Here is a 21,682-nt window from a genome sequence, read left to right as displayed (position 1 = left end):
AGTATAGGGCCAGGAATGAACCCAGAGAAATTCCAAACAATATCGAAATCAAGAACCATTTTAAAGTATGATATACACCAGAAAACACAGTTATTACTCTATAGAAATCCATTTTTAAAAGTTTCCAAACTTGTTTGCTAAGCTACACTTGTTAATCTGTATGGAGCAGGGGTTGTACTGCTAATGGAAAATAGTCTGAGCAGGAAGAAAAGTGAACAATGGCACAACAGGGTCAGAACATTGAATACAGCGGTTGGGATGTCTTGTTGAAGTTGTACAAGACATTGGTAAGGCCACGCTTGGAATACTGTGTACAGATCTGGTCACCCTAATATAGAAAGGATATTACTAAACTAGAAAGAGTGCAGAAGAGATTGCTCCTGGGACTTGATGGTTTGAGTTATAAGGAGAGGCTGGATAAACTGGGACTTTTTACTCTGGAGCATTAGAAGGCTGAGGTCTATAAAATAATGAGGGGCACAGATCAGCTACACTGTCAATATCTTTTCCCAAAGGTAGGGGAGTCTGAAACTAGAGGGCATAGGTTTAAGGTGAGAGGGGAGAGATACAAAAATGTCCAGAGGGGCAATTTTTTTCATACAGAGAGTGGTAAGTGTCTGGGACAAGCTGCCAGAGGTAGTAGTAGAGGCGGGTCCAATTCTGTCTTTTAAAAAACATTTGGACAGTTACATAGGTAAGATGAGTATAGAGGGATTATGGGCCAAATGCAGGGATTTTAAGAAAAAGGGCAGCATGGACAAGTTGGGCCAAAGGGCCAGTTCCCATGCTGTAAACCTCTATGACTTTATGACTCACCTACCATATACCCAGCACTCACCTACCACACACCCAGCACTCACCTACCAACAATCTCCATCAATTATGACTCGCACCTAAAATCCATAGTTTCATCTCGACCTCATGCACTGCTACAAGGCTTACATCCACATCTCGCAACTTGAACACACTGCTTGCAAATCAACGATGAGAACCAAACCATCCAGTCATATTGCACACACTCACTAAAATACTTTCATCTCTCTTGCAGGACAAGTTGGTGTACAACCGGAGGCAGAGATAATCAGTGGCAAACAGACACATTTGCATGTCCTCACATGATGGATGCTTCCTCAATAGGGTTCCTAGTCAAGGAGCATGGAGGAGTGCGACATCAACTTGGCACAGACTTTTGTGCAGAGCTTGGAGCCCACACTTTCAGCAGTAATTTCCAACCTATATGTCACGGCACACCTCTATACTATAATAAAACCAAGCATGCCAAAAGCCTTTCTCCATCTGTGACTCTACTTTCAAGGAGCTATGAACCTGTACCCATAGATCTCTTTGTTCTATAACTCTCCCCAACGCCCTACCATTAACTAAGTCCTGTCCTGGTTCAGTCTACCAAAATGGATCACCTCACATTTCTCTAAATTAAACTCCAATTGCCATCTGTCAGCCTACTGGCCCAATTGATCAAGATCCCATTGCAATTCTCGATAACCTTCTTCACTGTCCACTGTGCCACCAATCTTGGTGTCATCTGCAAACTTACAAACCCTGCCTACTAAATTCTCATCCAAATCATTCATATAAATGACAAATAACAGAGAACTCAGCACTGATTCCTGAGGCACACCGCTGGTCACAGGCCTCCAGTTTGAAAAACAACCCTCTACAACCACCCTCTGTCTTCTGTCATCAAGCCAATTTTGTAAGTGGAGTCACAGGTGGACAGAGTTGTGAAGAAGGCATTCAGCATGCTTGGTTTCATTGGTCAGAACATTGAGTGCAAGAGTTGGGATGTCTTGCTGAAGTTGTACAAGACATTGGTGAGGCCACACTTGGAATACTGTGTATAGTTCTGGTCACCCTATTATGGAAAGGGCATTATCAAACGAGAAAAAGCACAGAAAAGATTTACTTGGATGTTACCAGGACTTGGTGATTCGAGTTATAAGAAGAATTGGATAGACTGGGACTTTTTCTCTGGAGCACAGGAAGCTTAGGGGTGATCTTATAGAGGTCTATAAAATAATGAGGGATATAGATCAGTTAGATAGTCAATATATTTTCCCAAAGGTATGGGAGTCTAAAACTAGAGGGCATAGGTTTAAGGTGAGAGGGAAGAGATACAAAAGGGTCCAGAGGGGCAACTTTTTCACACTAAGGGTGTTGGGAACAAGCCAGAAGTAGTAGTAGAGGCGGGTACAATTTTGTCTTTTAAAAAGCGTTTAGATAGTTACATGGGTAAGATGAGTATAGAGGGATATGGGCCAAATGTGGGCAATTGGGACTAGCATAGGGGTAAAAAAGAGGGGCAGCATGGACAAATTGGGCTGAAGGGCCTGTTTCCATGCTGTAAACCTCTGTGACTTTATAAGAACATCTTGAGGCACACTCCTATTTTCTCTGAACTTCCCCTGAAAAAAAGACATTTTTGGGGGTGATTTTCAGCCTGTGTTCACCATCAGATGCAACGGTGACATGGAAAATGCAGAGAGAATCAGGAAATGCGAGTTTCCATATTTATTATGCATGTGTGTGTGCCAGAAATCTGATTTCCACCATAATAATGCTGAGCAGTGATAGCTTCAGTTCAAATTATCACAAAAACTGGGCCATTGACTTGGAAAAATGTAAACAATACAATATAAATGTGAACTGTATAAAAGGAATTATGCAATGTCTGAGTGCTGCAGAGAAGCTCAGATTTCAGTCATCTAAAGTCAGCTTGTTGTAAAGCAAGCTCGGACTGCTGCCATCATGGCTGCAGACAGCATGTTCCAAAGGGCTTGCAGCTTCTCAATACAGTCCTACAATTTGTTCCCCAACAGATTACTAAGGTTGTTGAGACACCATTCTGGAAGGAGTCTAATGTATAAAATGTCTCAGCCATGGTTCCCCTTCACAGCCACTCTCAATGCTGCCTTTGTCTTGTCCTGGGGCTAGAGTTCTGGCTGCAGTAGATGGCAGGTTTCAGACTCCTGACACAAGTAGGTGAACCATTTCCTGACTACTCTGGACAAATATGACCTTCTGCTGAGAGCCATTCTCCCCAACCTCCTCCTTATTCTTCCAGCAGCTTGTCTTATTCTATGTCACCTCTGCTTATTATCCCAACCATGTTATAATTAAGGGGAACACACATCATTGCACCAATGCTTGGGAATCCTTAAAGCCAGGATGAAGCCCTTCAGCACAGCCACACTACTCCTGGTGGATTTTAGCAACTTCACAGAATACCAGAAACCACAAAGAACTATAATCGCAGCAACTGCCAGTCAAAATAAGTCAGCGATTATTTTGTAACTTGTTGACAATCCTTTTATATGGGGATCATCAAGAGCTTGGAGGGTCCTTAAGGGCAGCATTAGCTGGAGCACTGAGCTCCAAATTGACAGCGCTCGCTTCAAATCAGTGCTTGACATCACAATCTGTCTACTTTACACCCTTCCAGTGGATCCGCTGTATATGTATGTTAATCCCGTTACCAAAAGGGGGCACCCTCAAATGGCAACTCCCAATCCCACCATACATTCATCAGTGTGCAAATCAGTCGTGGACAGCATTTTGGGGCCAAAATAGCACTTGTACTGTCAATAAAATGAAGGCAAATGTTGCAACCTTGAACTCTGTGCTTCTCCTTTATAGCCTGCTTGAACCTTGCTTAGTTCAATGCATATCTAATGAGGAAATCAAACACAGTTTTGTTTCAGCAGTTATACTTAAGAGGTAAATTGGAGCAGTATGAGAGGCTAAGATTGACAAAGTTAGATTAAAATCTTCTATCAGGAAGAACATTAACTACTTGGAGTTAGTAGTGTCCCAATCCCCTCCCCCCATGGCTACACTCTGACTGCCACATCATTCATATTAACTCTAATTAAATCCAGATGACGAATTGCAAATTAAGCCTTTGGTGATTTAATAAAGCTGCACAAATATAAAAAAAAGAAAGATTGTGCATTTATGAAAGAGTTCCAGATGTTACTGAGGCAAATGCAAAACATCAAAATATAAACTTCAAAAACTTTGGATGAGACAATACTGGAGTGAAAAAAAGCTGATTAAAAACAGCTTGTTTTCCTAACTAAAATTGAACCCATGCCTTTCCATCATAAGCCAAATATAATCATGGATCATGTTTCTAAACAAGAATATGAATTGGGAATTGTTGCCAAATCTATGTAAATATACTATTTACTTAAACTAAAAAGTGTAAGACTTGGTTAACAGACACAATATGCATACATTATATGACAAATCTAAGAGCCAGGAGCCCCTAGAGTTCCACCTACAGAATATATTACTTAAAACTAGTTTCCTAACTGAGACACCATTAAATATACCAATAAAAAATCAAATTGGAAGATTACTAAATTACTTGGAGAACTGTAGTTGAGGAGTAAGCAATATTGGCAGCATAAATTTGACTCATTTTAAAAATATTCCTGTCAAGTACCACTTAAAATATTGTTCTGTAATTTACACCACATTTCTGGATGGTTTTCGGAATTGTATTCCCAGTTACTCACTGTTTCTCACTGCTATGGAGACTTTTGTGCACCAATACAATGTAGTCCAGTCTAGTTTTGTACCCACTGTTGAAAGTTAGTCAGGAGTATTGTCAACATTTAAACTAAACTGAGCCATGGCAAAACAGGTTGTTAAAGAGAAACAGAAACCAAATGCTGAGTTGCTATTATTTCATTTATAAACTAATTTATACAAGTAATAGTAATCTTCAAAGAAATAAGTTGCACTTTTCCTGTTCAATCTGGCAGTGCTGTTTGTTCACCAACAAGCACCAATCAGTGTACAATCTGATGAAGGCTGAGTGAACGGAAGTAATATTAACAGCAACAGGTAGAAACTTTGTAATAGATTGATAATATTTAATCAGTATCTTTGTTTAGCCTACATGGTCCATATTCTAAAAAATCTGTAAAATATACTTTTTTCAGACATTTTAGCTTCCTCTTCAAAACACCACCCATTTATGCCATTCAAAAGATTCTCTGTACTTGAAATTCCCTGTGTAGCTTCCCTGAAACCAAATTTTGAAATTAATTTATAAATTAATTGATGGTAAGCAATACTCCAAACAGTTAAATAAATGAGAAATAAATGAATTAATAAGTGATGAAATACTCGGGGGAAAGAGCCAACAATAATTTTGACAGTGTTGCCACTCATTCCTTTAAGACTTGGTTGTTAACAATGCATCTTTAGGCCGATCTTAAAGGGATATCCAGCAAGCAATAATAATTGGGGCATCAATGCACAAACAATTTGACATGGTTTACTTCTTTTATTGACTTGTCTGAAAACAGATGCTGAATTAAAAGTTGTGATGGTCTTCTGATGCCTTCCCTCCAGTCCTATTATTACCATCACATATTAGATCACAACAACATGTGAAAAATAAGGGTTTGCAACCATATATTTTGCTGCCATCAAATACATTCTGAGTGTCACCCTTTGTTTTGAGCCACTAATTGTGTTTAGTACTGTATCACTGGGGGAGGAATTGGTTCAACATAGATGTGTGTTAAATGTCATCAGTAATATACTGTCTTATCCTCGTATTGCATGTGCTTCACGTACAAGAGCATTGACGTTGCAAAGAGCCGTGTGAGCCAATTTGCACCAAGTCTCTATGACCAGTGTTCGCTGACTAACGTTGGCTCCTGATGTAGCAACAACTTGGTTTAAAATTCCCATTCTTGTTTCAAACCCTTCCAAGCCCTTGCATCTTTGTAACTTCATCAAGCCTTACAACTTTCTGTGATCTCAGCACTTCTCAATTCTGTCCCTGTGAACATCCCTGATTTTAATCACTCCACCGTTGGTGGCATTTGCCTGATGTCTAGATTCTAGAATTCCTTCTCAAGGTCTCGCTACCTCTCTCTCTCTCTCTCCTCCTTTAAAGCACTTCTTAGAACTACTTCTTTCCTATTATCTCATTATGGGACTCAGTGTGAATTTTTGTCCGATAGTGTGCCTGTAGCATGCCTTAAAAGTGTTACATTACTGAACAATTGCTGTTGTTGTTCAGAAATCCACAATTCATTGGTAATCAAAATCATGGAATTTCACTCTTTCTCTGAGCCAAAACTTGTACGTCAATTCTGAAAAGAACATCTGTAAAGGAAAATACAAGACGGATTCAAGCACAGGTTTACAGGAATTAAAAATAAAACCTAGGAATAATGCTATATTACACTGGATGTGCTGCCTTTTTGCACCTTAGCAATAACATACCATTTTAATTGTCTTGCAGTCATGTGCCACTTAATTTTTAACTTACTCAGATTAAGTAATTTATTTTAATGATCCTAGAATTAACTTTTCCATGTGGTGCTCTGACTGTGCTACCTTCTCTGTGAACATAACTTTAATGTTCTTTGAAACTTTTAAACTAGCTTTTATCAATTACCATATATGTGAACATTTTCTATATCTTCATTAGAAGTATTTTCCCTTGCCATATTATCTAAATTATTAGACACACATGATATGACTTGATTAATGGTCAGATCTCATTTTTATTTTTTGTTTTAAGACTTCCAGCTTTTTTCAATTTCTTTCTTTAACATTATAACCCTGCTTTTTAATACATTTTTGCAGCTCTCAGGTTACAGTGGAACATTCCAGCTTCATATCCATCAAGCAATTAGAAATTTGAGATCAGCCAGAAACAGTTTTGGGCATCCTTAGTATTATCCTAATAATACACCTCTGAATGTAGAAGAGTGATTACCCTCAGCACAAAACTAAGTCAGTTTGCCAAATTAGTGTGCATCCATTATAAGGCAAAGATTGGTTGCAAGCTTTTACAGGGAAGCAGCCCATGTCTAGGCAAACAACTAGGAAAAAACTCACCATATTTAAAATTAGCTCAGTGACAACTATTAGATAAAAAATTTTTTGAGGTCATTAACTTCATGATCTATCAACAGATCTTGCACTTTCATTTACTAAGTTTTATTTTATTCATTAATACCAGATAGGCATTTTGTAGTTTTACACTTTTTCACTTTTAACTAGGTGAGTTTTCATTGCAATTAAACCTGCTAATATTACAATTATTTCCTAAGTACAATTTTTGATTAACAGTTACCAGCTAATAAAAACAATTTATAAGCTGTAGTCAAGAGTCGTTTAAAAACTTCCTTTTGTCTCCATTTTCAAATGGCAGAATAAATGTGAGAAATATGTGTGTTCCCTACAGTAATTTATTTTGGCTTACTGACACTTGACCTTGTATGACTTTAACTTCATCTTCGATCACTGTCGCCTGTCCCAAAGATGATGGGTGGAATTTTATCAGTTTGCCCTGACCATCGATGGACAGAGTGAGCCGGTAAAATCACGTGAGAACCAAGAAATCAGGATCACAACTGACTTCTCCGCTCTCACGATTTTATGAGATCCAGATTTATGGCATGGTTAGCTTCTCGCTGCAAATGGATGAGAGGCTAATTAATTTATTTAAATTTATGTAAATACTGTTTTATATCTGCTTAACAAGCCCAGTGCTCAACTGTCTGGGCTCGCTTGCCTTTATGGCCTCGCTGGGAGAGGTTCTCTCCGGCAAAGAAAACACCTGCTCTCCATGAACAGGGAACAGTCATGGTGGCCTTGCCGGTGAAAACCAGGGAGGCCAAGGGCAAAGTGGGGGGTGCCTCTTGGGGTTCCAGACTGGCAGTGCCACCCTGGCACCTTGGCACTGCTGGTCTTGCACCTTGGCACTGCCAGTTTTGCCCTGGGCAATGTCCACTGGGCACCTTGACACCATTCACCAAGCAGTGCCAGGGAGCAGGGCCAATGGGGGCAATGCCAGAGGGTGGAGCTAATAGGGGAAGGGCCAATGGGGGTTGGGGACTGTGGGGGGGTGCAATTGGAGGTAGGGCCAATGGGGGGGCGGTGGGGCCAATGGACAGGCAGGCTCTCTGATCTAGGAACTACATAACTAATTTAAACCATTTTGGAAGACATCTTGACCAAGAAATTTGGGGAAACTGGTCCATTATTTGGGGCTTTCACATTTTTACATCTGACCTTTTCACAGAAAAAGGATTATCTATGAAATCATAATTAACTTCGGGGTGTTTACCAATTTCTCAAACCACTTATCTTACATTTAACACTATAATTTCTAAAGCTAGAAGTTATACTTCTAAAACATATGAATTATGAAATTAGATATTTGTAACAGTATACTCTACAGAGGTTCCCTTCTGATATCTGTCATGTGAGCAATAGCCTTCACTGTAATTCTTAAAGTATCGTATGTCCAATGCATAGAAATTGAACTTGCGGTCTCCTCCATTAATAAACAATAATCTTAATGAGTTTACCATGGCTACCATATACCCCAAAGCATTGTAGTCACAAGTTCATAGGTGTTTAAGCAATTTCCTGCATTAAAGCCAGTGTAAACTTGATAGTAATATCCAGGCTATGAAGATTACAAGTATGAAATAGGCTTTTGTAATTTCTCTAATTTGAAAAAGATCTGTGTTTTTTTTTCACCACAATGGAAACTTGGCTAGATATTGACTGGAATGGAATCATTTCAGTTCTTTTCTTTCTTTTATCAGGTACACTCACTATAACAACATTTTGTTTGGAAATTGTGGTCTTTCTAAGTCAATATGTTAATAATAGGCAAGTTATTTCTTGTGGATAATTCTTGGTCCTGTTAGTTGCTATGAGGAACTGTGCCAAATCATTTGGGTTGGCAACAGATAATAACAGGATATTGCACTTTTCAATAAATATTTAGAAACGCTCAGTTACTTCTATTTAATTTTCTTCAGGCCACCACTTCCTTTTTTTTTCTGATTTATTCTCAGGATGTGGGCAATGCTGCATTTATTTTTCATTCCTAATTGTCTGGGAAAGTGTTAGTGGGCTTTCTCCATGCACTGCTACAATTCTAGTGGTATTGGCTTTTCCATCAAGATGTTAGACAGGAACTTTCAGGAATTGACTTCATTTTTATTCATTCAGGAGCGGGCATCACTGGCTAGGCCAGCATTTACTGCCCAACCAGAACTGCCCTTGAAGTGAGAGGTTTGCTCAGTTGCACTTGTCCATCTCAGTAATATAAGTGGTCAGGAGGAGAAGTGCTGTCACCATCTTGGGTGAATTAGTGCAGCAAATATTGAGTGCGGTTCTCGCAGCCCACTAGGCTGTTCTAGTAACACAGCAGCCTGGGAGACATCAGCGGCTACCATTTTGCAGGATCCCCACTGGGTGTCACGGTCACTGGGTGACGTAATCAGATCCATGCTGGATACCGGTGCAGAGCTAGCTGTCATATGTAAATGTCATGGAATCTGACATTTCCATATGATTAGCAGGCCTGGGATGGAATTCTCCTGGCCCACTAGCATCTGCTGCCCCCACCCCCAACCCCCCTACACCCCTCCCCCACAAGCTGGGAGCGGTTTCTCTAGCGGGGTTTACAACTGCTCCCCACTAATGGGAAACAGCCTCCTGACCCTGCTGGAGAGAAGAGAGGCCACTGAGGTCTTCCCAGGAGGTTGTGGGTAAGGATGAACCCCTTTAGTCAGTGCGAGCCTGGCAGAGCCAACCTGGGCACCTTGGCACTGGGTACTGGGCAGTGCCAAGGGGTCAGGGCCAGAAGGACATAGGACATACTGGAGGGCAAGGCCTTTTGGGGGGACGATTGGTCAGGGGAGGCCCGCTGCTAATCTGCATTGGGATTATTGGGAGAGGGAAGGAGTGAAGGCGACTGGGGCTGGTCATCTAAGTGGGGGGTTTGGAACGCTAGCATTTACCTCCTCACTAACTGTCACTGATGGAGCGACCGAATTGGACTTATACGGAGCCTGTCTGTTTCGTGCCGATTTTGGATGGACGAATGTGGTGATAAAGGGGGAAGTGTCAGTAAAATTGGGCATGCAGGCCATTAAGTCAATTTAAATGATCGCGATCACTTTCAGGCCTTGGTGAAGGGGGAACCGTGGCAGAGGTGGGTGCGGATCACACTAGTCATCCATACCTGACTTTATCATGATTTCACACCCGAAAATGAGCGCAACATGGTGGTAAAATCGGGTCCTGTGTTTTTTTTAATTCATTGATGGGATGTGAGCTTCACTAGCAAGGCCAGCATTTGTTGTCCAACTCTGGCAATATGAAGTGAATGAAAGTATTCCATCTTAGAAGGATCTTAGTTAGGAAAGGATCACAGAACAAATTTATCTGATCTGTTGACATTTGGAACAGATAGTTCTGCTTCTTACCTGCTGCTTCTGATGCAAGCAATCTTATGTAGTGGCTTCACTCAGTCCAATCTATATTCTAATGTATGCCTGATATGGATTTAAATTTGAATTGGAGCATCAATTCTGAGTTAATCCTCAGAAGGCATCATATGGGATGTGATGGCATAGTGGCAATGTCATTGGACTACTAAACAGCTCTAGGAACCAGTGTTCAAATCCCACAACGAAAAATGGTGAAACTTGAAATCAATACAAATCTGGAATTAAAAATCCAATGATGACTATGAAACCATGTGTCGATTGTCTTTAAAGCCCATCTGGTTCATTAATGCTCCTTAGGGACCTTCAGCAGGGATCATGGGATAACAATCAGGAGCTAGAGCTTATATTACCCCATTTACTCTGATCACTGCAACTGATTAGTATCCTTAAATTGAACTAGCTGGGATGAACAAAATTAACATCACAGATTAAAAGTGGGACTGTACTTATCAGTATGGCTCAGGTAATCATGAACTCACATTGAGCTATTTAGGAAGCTGTATGCTATTTTGATACTTAAATTATACTGTAGTACTGAAGATTCCATGATTGAGATTTAATTTGCAGATAAAGGGATGGCTATCCTGTTCTGTTCCTTTACTTCTGCATTTTGTGTTTTGTACCAAACGTTTGAGAAACTCTTGACCTACTATTGAACTTATCCATGGATCACCTCAATGTGTTTTTTTTCAAGTATTAATTTATAAAATACATTTGCGTTTATACAGCTTCTACTTGTGGAGATTATGTGGAAGAAAAGGCCACTTGGGGAAGACGAAAGGGAAATGGGAATAGGGAAAAAAACACATTAAGAAGAAGCAAATTACATCCAGGTTGTCAGTTTCTCATACAGAAGGAATAACCAACTTGTTCAGTCTGTTTTCATAGATACAGACTAAAACACCACTTCCCGGTACCTGAGGCCATGCATAAGGTTCAAGTTGACTGATATCTGACCGTTTTATTGAATTCATCTGGTTCTTTCAGAAATCAGATTAAAATGATCTTTTGTGTCAGCATTGGCAAAACTGCCAATCAGGTAAGTTTTACATTACCCTAATATATAGTTTCCACAGGCTTTAAATACCATGGGAACGTTGGCACATTGATATATTTTACACAGATCCTATATCTTTATATTTTTATGTTAAAAAAAAATGCAAGTTGCAATGAACTTTGTTTGGCTAAGGTGTATTATTTCTGTGTTAAACAACTACTTAAGCGCAAGCACATGGCAAATGCAATTTGCATCTAAGTGTGAAGTAATGCACTTGGGAAGAACAATACAGAAAGACAGTATAATCTTAATTGTACTATTGAGATTGGTGCAATATCAGAGGGACTTCAGGACAGATATTCAAAAATCATTGAAACTGGCAGACAAAGCTGTTAAGATGGTTAAAAATACATACAGCAGTCCTTCAAAAATGAGGGAGTCATGTATGAGGGACTAAGATCTCATCCTAGATAGGCTGATCTAGATAGGCTGGGTGAATGGGCCAGGAAATGGCAAATGGAATTTAATGTTGGCAAGTGCGAGGTGGTCCACTTTGGTAGGAATAATGGTAGGAAGGATTATTACTTGCGTGGAGAAAAACTGCAGCAGGCAACGGTGCAGAGGGACCTCGGGGTCCTTGTGCATGAGTCACAAGAACCCAGCTTGCAGGTGCAGCAGGTGGTCAGGAAGGCGAATGGGATGCTGGCCTTCATAGCGAGGGGGATTAAATATAAAAGTAGGGAGGTCTTGCTGCAGCTGTATAGGGCATTGGTGAGGCCGCAGCTGGAGTACTGTGTGCAGTTTTGGGCGCCGTACTTACGCAAGGATATTTTGGCCTTGGAGGGAGTGCAGAGGAGGTTTACTAGGATGATGCCGGAGTTGAGGGGGTTGAGCTATGAGGAGAGGCTGAATAAATTAGGCTTGTACTCGTTAGAGTTTAGAAGAATGAGGGGAGATCTCATTGAGACGTATAAGATGATGAATGGGATGGATAGGATAGAGGTGGAGAGACTCTTCCCGCTCAGAAAGGACAGTAGGACTAGGGGGCACAGCCTCAAGATAAAGGGGGAGCGGTTTAGAACGGAGTTGAGGAGGAACTTCTTCACTCAAAGGGTGGTGAATCTCTGGAATTCTCTGCCCGTTGAAGTGGTGGAGGCTACCTCGCTAAATATTTTTAAGACGCGGGTTGATGGGTTTTTGATAAGAGAGGGGATTAAGGGTTATGGGGAGAGGGCAGGAATGTGGAACTGAGCCATGACAGATCAGCCATGATCTTATTGAATGGCGGGGCAGGCTCGAAGGGCTAGTTGGCCTACTCCTGCTCCTATTTCTTATGTTCTTATGTTCTTATCCTATATATTTACATTATATATAGAGAGATATTCGTATTGCTATCTCTTAATATCCTCTAAAAGGAGCTACAGAGTAGTATTAGAGAAATTTGCACTTTGTTATCCAAAAAGAATTACTATTGACCCCTTTGGGCTGCACAGACCAAATTCAAGGATAGCAATGCAAAGGTCACCTGCATTTCATAACTCAGTCTGACCAACAAGAGTCTGTTTGTTTGCCATGACAAAGGATCCCATAACCTTCCTTTCAATTCTCAATGGTTGAGATATTCAACAAAGTTGGTGTTGCAGATGAGTGATTCACATCCTTGTTAAAGACAGTGTGGAGCAGTGGAAGATATCTGATATCACCCTCTGGCTAGTGGAATCAGTACAATTGCCTTGTTGGACTTCTTACTTCAGTATCCGAATAGCAGTCTCTCAGACAAGAAACTCTGTCCCAGTTCCAGATTTTTACTGAATTCAAATTTCACCATCTACACTGCTTCTACTGGAAATTCAGTACCATTGCCTACAAGTCTGATTAATCTCTGCATGCTCATTCTATCATCAGAAATCGACACCACCAGAAAAGTGAATTATCCAGCATCAGTTTTCAGCTCACTAATCTCTATGAATGAATACCTGATTTGGATTCTGGACTCTGGGACTCATAAGAAACAATATTTATGTTATTTTCTATGTGGCCTCTGTATTCTAAATCTCTCTTTTCACTATCCCTCTTGTACTGTATGGATACAAAGCATGCAACACTGTGACCCTCTTCCCATGTTTTGTGCATGTGCAATTATACTAATCCTTTGAGTTCATCCTATCTCAAGTTAGCTGTGAGGGTATTAATAGAAAACTCAATTACACCAAAACCAAAGGGTTGGGGAATGTGCCACCACTTCTAAAGGGGGATGTAAATCAAAACACCTTTCTGTTTATGGACGGGTGATGAAGGAAGAAACTAATGCTATCCAAATTAACCCCACTCCTGTCCTTAACACGTGGCAGAATTTTATGCTCCGCCAAGGAGGGTTCTGAGTCAGGGCAGAGGGTAAAATTGAATGGACTGGATTTTCCTCAGGAACTTGCCTGCCGAAACCCAGACACAATTGGATGCCTGGGCAGGCAGGGCCGTGAGAATCTTGATGGCCACATAACAGCCTTATCCTGCCTAGCCTCAATTTTTAGATGGTGGGTAGGTTGGGAAAATGACATTTAACCTTTTTCCCATCTCGGGCAGAAAGGGGTGGAAGGTGGCAGAGGGAATGCTTTACTCTGAAGGCCACCCAAGAGTTGGAATGCCCTGATAAGAACATAAGAAATAGGAGCAGGAGTAGGCCATCTAGCCCTTCGAGCCTGCCCTGTCATTCAAAAAGATCATGGCTGATCTGAAGTGGATCAGTTCCACTTTCCCGCTTTCTCCCCATAACCCTTAATTCCCCTGTCTATCAGAAACCTATCTACCCGTGACTTACATATATTCAGCGAGGTAGCCTCCACCACTTCAATGGACAGAGAATTCCAAAGATTCACCACCCTTTGAGTGAAGAAATTCCTCCTCAACTCCGTTCTAAACTGCACCCCCCCCCCCTTATTTTGAGGCTGTGCCCTCTAGTCCTGCTATCCTTTCTAAGCGGGAAGAATCTCTCTACCTCTACCCTATCCATCCCCTTCATTATCTTATATGTCTCTATAAGATCCCGCCTCAGCCTTCTAAACTCTAACTAGTACGGATCCAATCTATTCAATCTCTCCTCATAGGCTAACCCCAGTATCAGCCTAGTGAACATTCTCTGCACTCCCTTCAAGGCCAATATATCCTTCTGCAAGTGCAGCGACCAAATCTGCACGCAGTACTCCAGCTGCAGCCTCACCAGTACCCTGTACGGTTGCAGCAAGACCTCCCTGCTTTTATATTCTATCCCCCTCGCTATAAAGGCCAACATTCCATTCGCCTTCTTGATCACCTGCTGCACCTGCAGATTGGGTTTTTGCGATTCGTGCACAAGGACCCCCAGGTCCCTCTGCACCGTAGCATGCTGCAGCTTTTCGCCTTTTAAATAATAATCCCTCCTACTATTATTTCTACCAAAGTGCTTAACCTCACATTTGCTGACATTATACTCCATCTGCCAGGTCCTTGCCCACTCACTCAGCCTATCCAGATCCCTCTGCAGACTTTCCACACCCTCCATGCAATTTGCTTTTCCACTCATCTTCGTGTCATCAGCAAATTTCGTTACCCTACACTCAGCCCCCTCCTCCAGATCATCTATGTAAATGGTAAACAGTTGAGGCCCCAGCACCGATCCCTGTGGCACTCCACTAGTAACCAACTGCCAACCAGAAAAGCACCCATTGATTCCAACTCTCTGCTTCCTATTAGACAACCAATCCTCTATCCACGCTAACACCTTACACCCAACTCCGTGCACCCTAACCTTTTGCAGCAACCTTTTGTGAGGCACCTTATCAAACGCCTTCTGGATATCTAAAAACACCACATCCACCAGTTCCCCTCTGAATACTCTGATCCCTGGAACTTTGGAGCTCTGGGGACCCCTCCCCCCCGGCCTATCTCCCAACACAGTGATTGGTGGGTTCAGGGATAACTGGTATCAAACGGTTCATTAATGATCTTAATTGACATCCCACCACGAATAGGCAAGTTTCTCATATTAGCGCCTTTCTGTCTCTGTCTTAATGACAGGAGCTTTTCCTGCCACCAGGAGATTGATGCTTAGGGCAAAATCTTTCTGTCTCACCCGTCACAGGAATCGTAGCAAGCGATTCAGGACCCTACAAAGATCTGTTGGTTTTCGGGCGGATTTTTCGGTCTTGGGGTGAACACAGCTGGAGGTCTCTCCCATGATTAACTGAGTGCAGCCATCATATTTCCTGTCACAGTCAGCTGGTTTAAATTCAACCCATAGTTTATCATTTACAGCTTGATTTTATTGCCTATAAAACTAAATCCATTTTTTTGTTGCAGTCAGCGTATAGTTGAATAAAAGCTTATAACTAAAATAAAATCTTCAATATCTGTACTCCCTTTAGTTGCCTTCTCAATGAGTTGAAGAATTTCATGGGGCAAGGAATTGTGTGAAATGTTACTTTATTTCTGAGTCCACAACAACCAACTTCCATGTGCCTAACATAAATCAACCCAACAGCCCAAGAATAATTAATTGATTTTATTTGTATTGAACTTGTCTTCATTTCCATGCATTGATATTCCTATGTCATGTGCACAACATTAAAATGTGGGCATTCTCAACCATCTGTCAGTTTCCAGTGTCTATCAATGTAAAGAAAGGAATCTGTATTGTGGACAATGGAAGATCTTCTGTTTGTGATCCATTACAATAAGAGGCATTTTGTAAACTGAATTTGGCCAATTTTAACTTGCTCCATCAGGTATAAGCAGGGCAGTTGCAATCTGAAAATGATGTTGATTTATGCTAAAGCTCAAGCCACTGCCACTGTAGGGTCCTTGAATGAGTAAATTTTAACTGATTGTTTTGAGATCTCATTTTGTGATTATATTAATTTATGGTATGGACACTAACTTTGAGTGATAAATTAGGGTCAGTTTTTCTGTCCATAATATTCTGCATGCAACAATTCCCAGAGCATTACAGAGTGAAAATAGGGATGGAAACGTATATTGGATTTCCTTCCCTTCTGCACATAATGTGTGTTTCCTGGGGCCAAACATATGGGCCACAACTCCTACATGAAACAGATGCAATTATTTGCATTCCATTTAGATAATGCAAAGTGAGGTCATAATGTCTTTCAGTGCACTTTCTGGCAGAACATTGGGAACGCATCTCCAATCATGGAAACTTACTGGTAAGAATTTTCAGTCTCCTCCTTCATTATCTTACATAGGAACTATGTTTGAAATCTTCTGAATAGCAGATTGGCACTATGTGAAGCTCTTTTGTTTCCAGATGCCACCAGTCCAAGGTTACGCCCCATTCACTATTTTGTATATGCATCAAATCTGAAGAGATGGTCCTTTCTGGCACTTGCCCAACCTACGTAATTTAGCTGAACCTGGGAAAACAGTTGGCTGCAGTGCGATCATGCCAGACACATATGGAAAGCATACTGTTTGAGTAATGTTGCAGTGAGAAAAGGAGGTAAAATTTGTCCTCAGTTGCTCAAATTTTATTAGACTGATGGTAGCATTCTCCTCTCATTTTAGCTGATGTATCGGAATTACATTCTGCGATTCCTTCCAATATATTAAGTAAACCATTTCAGTAGCTTTCAAGTGGAGAATTTTGGAATAGAAATATCTACTTTTAACATCAAATACCATGGATAAGCAACTATTGCAATCATTGCTGTTCTGAGTAGTTGTCAGTCACTAATGATGGGAGAGTTTGATGTTACACAATTGGAAGGGAAGTGAATATAATCTGTGCGGACTTATGTTCCTCACCTCTGGAAATGGAATCATTATCACAGTGAATTCCAAAAGAACTTAATAGGTAAAGCAAAGAGCAATGAAAAATAACTTGTGAGGTGAATATTGAAAAAAAAGCCAATGAAAGCTGATGAGATCAAACTTGATGAAAATAATAAGTCAAGTAAATGGAACATTGATGTGGGCAAAAGAATTAGCAAGTTGAGAAGAAAGATAGACGTAAACAGAGACAGTCTGTCTGTGGGCACAAATACAGCATTGCATTAGTTTCAGAAACCTGGCTCTGTACTAATTAAAAGTGGAAGCTGCAAGTTCTTCTCTAACATATTTAAAAACACATTCTAAAGATAATACAACATTCTAATGTTAGTTGGAACGGCTTATCTTTGCTCCTCATTAAGTTTTTTTCAAATCCTTCAGAACGAATCGGGTTTGCCAAGCAGTTTAATTGTAGACAGAGGGAAAAGCAATTATATGCACAGAGATAGTTTCCCCTAGCTAAAGTTATACATTTTAGAATCATTAATCTAGCTAGCAGAGGCAGCCATTAGATTAAATGTTTATTTGACTGTCAAATGGTCAAAGTTAAAAGCAAATTACTGTGGATAGTGGAATCTGAAACAAAAACAGAAAATGCTGGAAAATTTCAGCAGATCTGACAGCATCTGTGGAGCGAGAATAGAGCTAACGTTTTGAACCCGAATGACCCTTTGTCAAAACAGCTCCAAGCGTGGTTTCAGGTTGAACTCCTTTGCCTGGGACGGCCTTTAAAAATGGCGTCCCAATCCTTGAAGGACTACATTGCAGGCAGAGCAAGCAAATCAGAGGCCTCCCTGACAACAATACATTGCAGGACCTGCCTCTTGCTGTTTGGGACTATACAGTGGAGCAAGCTGCCATTGCTGTCAGCGGATTCAGTGTCACTTTTCCCACTTCCTATCGGCCTTTGCAAATTTCTGGGAAAATTCAGCCCTATAATTCTGCTTTTGAAGCCAGGACTAATTCCTCTGGAAGCAGTAGAGCTATTTTAAGTATTAAAGAAAGTAGTTGTAAGAATGCCAGTCTGACTTTGCAGGCTGAATTTAATTATGAAAATTGAGCTAATCAGCTAAAAAGTGCACTTATGAGAAATTATTCCAAACATTTACGCCAGGGTGTGACTTGGAGACAAAACACATGCTAGACTTTTTATGGAGGCAATGATTGGATCCCCTGTGGGGTTATTTATGGTAAGTCAAAAGAAATGTTCCCTCCCTTAATGGTCTCAATTGTTTGTACATTGTTGCATATATCTTCCACTCTTCTTGCATTCTCTATTATTCTCTGAATTTTAATCTCCTCTACTACTTCTCTCTTCGAATGCAAAGAAGAGGGAGAAAAGTAATGATGAGATCCAGGGTGGGACCAGATAGACCAAACCAGTGCTGCAGACTGGTGAATTGCCCACATGTTTGAGCTGAATGTTGTGGATAAAGATTAGAGGAAAGAAAAACATGACACAGGCTGAATTTTCTAGAGAATTAATGGAAAACATCGACTTGAGGGGAGAGGGGATCCACTCTGGAATTGGTTGTGGTCAGGAGGAGAGAGAAAGAGAAAGGTATGGGTAGGCTGTCTCAGGGTGGGAAGCAGTGGGATAAACAGAGAAAGTGAGCCAAAGGCAGGAAGAAATTGGTGAAAGGAGAATTGAGAGCCTTCAATTTTCCTCAAAGCCAAGTGCACCTTCGACAGACTGGCATTTCTACCTGGCACTTGGATGGAACCAATCCACCTCAGCTCATCTGCAATCTTCAGATGGTCTATCTATGGTCTCTGTATTATTTTGCTAAGTGGCAAAAATAGAAGAATTGAAATAAAGTTACCCAGTGGCACTGTTGCCTCGCAGCACTGACCCAAGTTCCATTCCCGGCTTGGGTCACCGTCTGTGTGGAGTTTGCATGTTCTCCCCATATCTATGTGGGTTTCCTCTGGGTGCTCCTGTTTCCTCCCACAGTCTGAAAGACGTGCTGATTAGGAGCATTGACCCAAACAGGCGCCAAAATGAGGTAACTCGGGGAATTTCATAGCAACTTCATTGCAGTGTTAATGTAAGCCTTATTTGCGACTAATAAATAAACTTTAACCTTAAACTGTGATACTGATTTAGTTTAAAAGGAACCTCAGCCAGTCTTAGTAACAGGAAAAAACAGGCATCTGCTATGCCTAACGTTTCCATCACACAAACAATGAAAAATACATTGCTTTACATATTCTTATGATTTCCATAGTATGATTAAATGCCCAGCCAAATATGAGTGAGATATATCTGATCACAGGTCATCAAAGATGCTGCGAGGATGTTTTGCCTCATAAGGGATTTTAGAACATTAAGCTTATATAAAATATTAGTTCACACTCAGAGTATTCTGTATAATCCTGGGCACTATGCTTTAGGAAGGACTTGAAGAATTTTGAGCAGATGGATAGGAGATACATTAGAATGGTTCTAGGGATGAAAGATGATAGTTACATGGATAGATTTGAGAAACTGAAGATGTTGTCCTCAGAGTACCAAAGGGTAAGAGGTGATTTGATCAAAGTGTTTAAAATCATGAAGGGTTTAGATGTGGTAAATAAAGATCAATGGGTTGATAAATACAGGGCACAGGTTTAAGGTGATTGGGAAAAGAACCAGAGGCAACTTGAGGAAAAGCAATTTTTTAATTGCAACTTTTAGTTCAGATTTGGAATGCACCTCCTGATAGGGTAATTGATAAGATTCAATTATAGCCTTCAAAAGGGAATTAACATCTGAAAGAGAAGAAAATTGCAGATATTTCTGGTTCCATTGCAGCAAAGGTTGGACCAGATAATTCAGTGAGTCATTCAAAGGACCATTGACTTCTGCGGGTCTAGCAGGAGGGGCTATTAAACTCTGCCCAGGTGGAATGAATGAAGGAGTAGAATTAACTGGATTGCTCTTCAAAAAATTTGTGCAAACCTGATGGTCTGAATGACCTCCTTCTGTGTTTCTTAAAATTTAGTTTTAAAGTTTAAAGTTTATTTGTTAGTGTCACAAGTAGGCTTACATAAACATTGCAGTGAAGCTACTGTGAAAATCCCCTAGTTGCCACACTCAGGTGCCTGTTCAGGTACACTGAGGGAGAATTTAGCATGGCCAATTCAGCTAACCAGCACGTCTTTAATTAAAGTTCTCAACAACAGTTGCTCTGATGAGTAGCTGGTGCTAATCATGATGATGTGAATGGATTCCAATTTTAAGATGGAACAGAAATTCATATGTATGTAATTGTGAACAATAAGTCCAAAATTAAAAGTACATTCAGATCTTAGGATGAATCATTTTCCTTGAATTTTGTTTATCAAATTCATATATGCCGCCATGCTGTGTTTGCAGTGTTATGCATGTTTCTCAAATATTGGTGGATTAGTGCTGGCAAACGTTCTTAGCTTTGTGGCTGAATACGTTTGGTACACAGATTACAAATGCTTTTAATAAATATACACCAGGAATTATTTGGCATCAGTTTTACTTGAACCAGTTTCAAAGGTAATTCTATGGAAAAAAGCTGAGCATGGTTTAGTAGTCGGGTTTACATTCACAATCATACACTTTGGCTTCAGTTTCACAGCATCATCAGTTCCACATCAATGGCAGCATTCAAGTATTTGCCTAGCACCCAACTCAAAAACAAATGCAGTGTGAGATAGCCAGTCCTCTTTCGATGCCTAAGGTCAGCAACAGAATGAAATAATGAGAACAAGCCAATATGCTGAACTGATAAAAACTCGAACCATTAAAAAACAATTTCAGTAGCTCAACTCAACTGGCCTCTAGGACCTCAATTCATTCTTGATTTGAGCTGGTAATACTTATAGCTTCTGCAATACAGTTCACTGATAAAATGCTAAAACCTTGCCAAAACTATGTCTAATTTTGATAAATAAGGCAAACTAAATCACTCCATATTCAAAATTCCATCTAACTATATCCATTATACAGTAGTGGGTACCAATCCCAACTCAGAATCACAGAATACTACAGTGCAGAAGAGGCCCTTCATTCCATCAAGTCTGCACTGACACATGAAAGGCCCTGAACTGCCCACCTAATCCTACTTGTCAACATTTGGCTTATAGCCTTGAATGTTATAGTGTGCCAAGTACTCATCCAAGTATTTTTTAAAGGATGTGAGGCATCCCGCCCTCCACCTTCCCAGGTGTATTCCAGACTGTCACCACCCTCTGGGTAAAAAAGACTTTACTCAAATCCCCCCTAAACCTCTCACACCTCACTTTTAACTTGTGCCCCCTTGTAACTGACTCTTCAACTAAGGGAACAGCTGTTCCCTATCCTCCCTGTCCATGCCCCTCATAATCTTAAACACCTTAATCAGGTCACCCTTCAGTCTTTGCTCCAGAGAAAATGACCCAAGCTATCCAACCTCTCCTTATGACTTAAATGTTCCATCCCAGGCAACATCCTGGTGAATCTCCTCAGCTAGCAGACATGAACACCCTTTCAGTGCATTATTGCCCTTCCTATAATGTGGTGACCAGAACCGCACACAATCCTCCAGCTGCGGCTTCACCAAAG

The 21,682-nt window shown here is 40.7% G+C and overlaps 1 protein-coding gene across 1 annotated transcript in view; it reads right to left on the bottom strand.

Annotated features, from left to right (window-relative positions):
* Positions 1-21,682, bottom strand: part of tgfbr2l (transforming growth factor beta receptor-like) — a 54,322-nt gene that overhangs the window by 28,258 nt on the left and 4,382 nt on the right. The gene's annotated exons all lie outside the window — the stretch shown is intronic.

The sequence above is a fragment of the Carcharhinus amblyrhynchos genome, chromosome 11, assembly GCF_965287045.1.
Source record: "Carcharhinus amblyrhynchos chromosome 11, sCarAmb.v2.hapA, whole genome shotgun sequence".
NCBI classification, from domain to species: Eukaryota; Metazoa; Chordata; class Chondrichthyes; order Carcharhiniformes; family Carcharhinidae; genus Carcharhinus; species Carcharhinus amblyrhynchos.
This window is presented reverse-complemented; position numbering and strand designations above follow the sequence as displayed.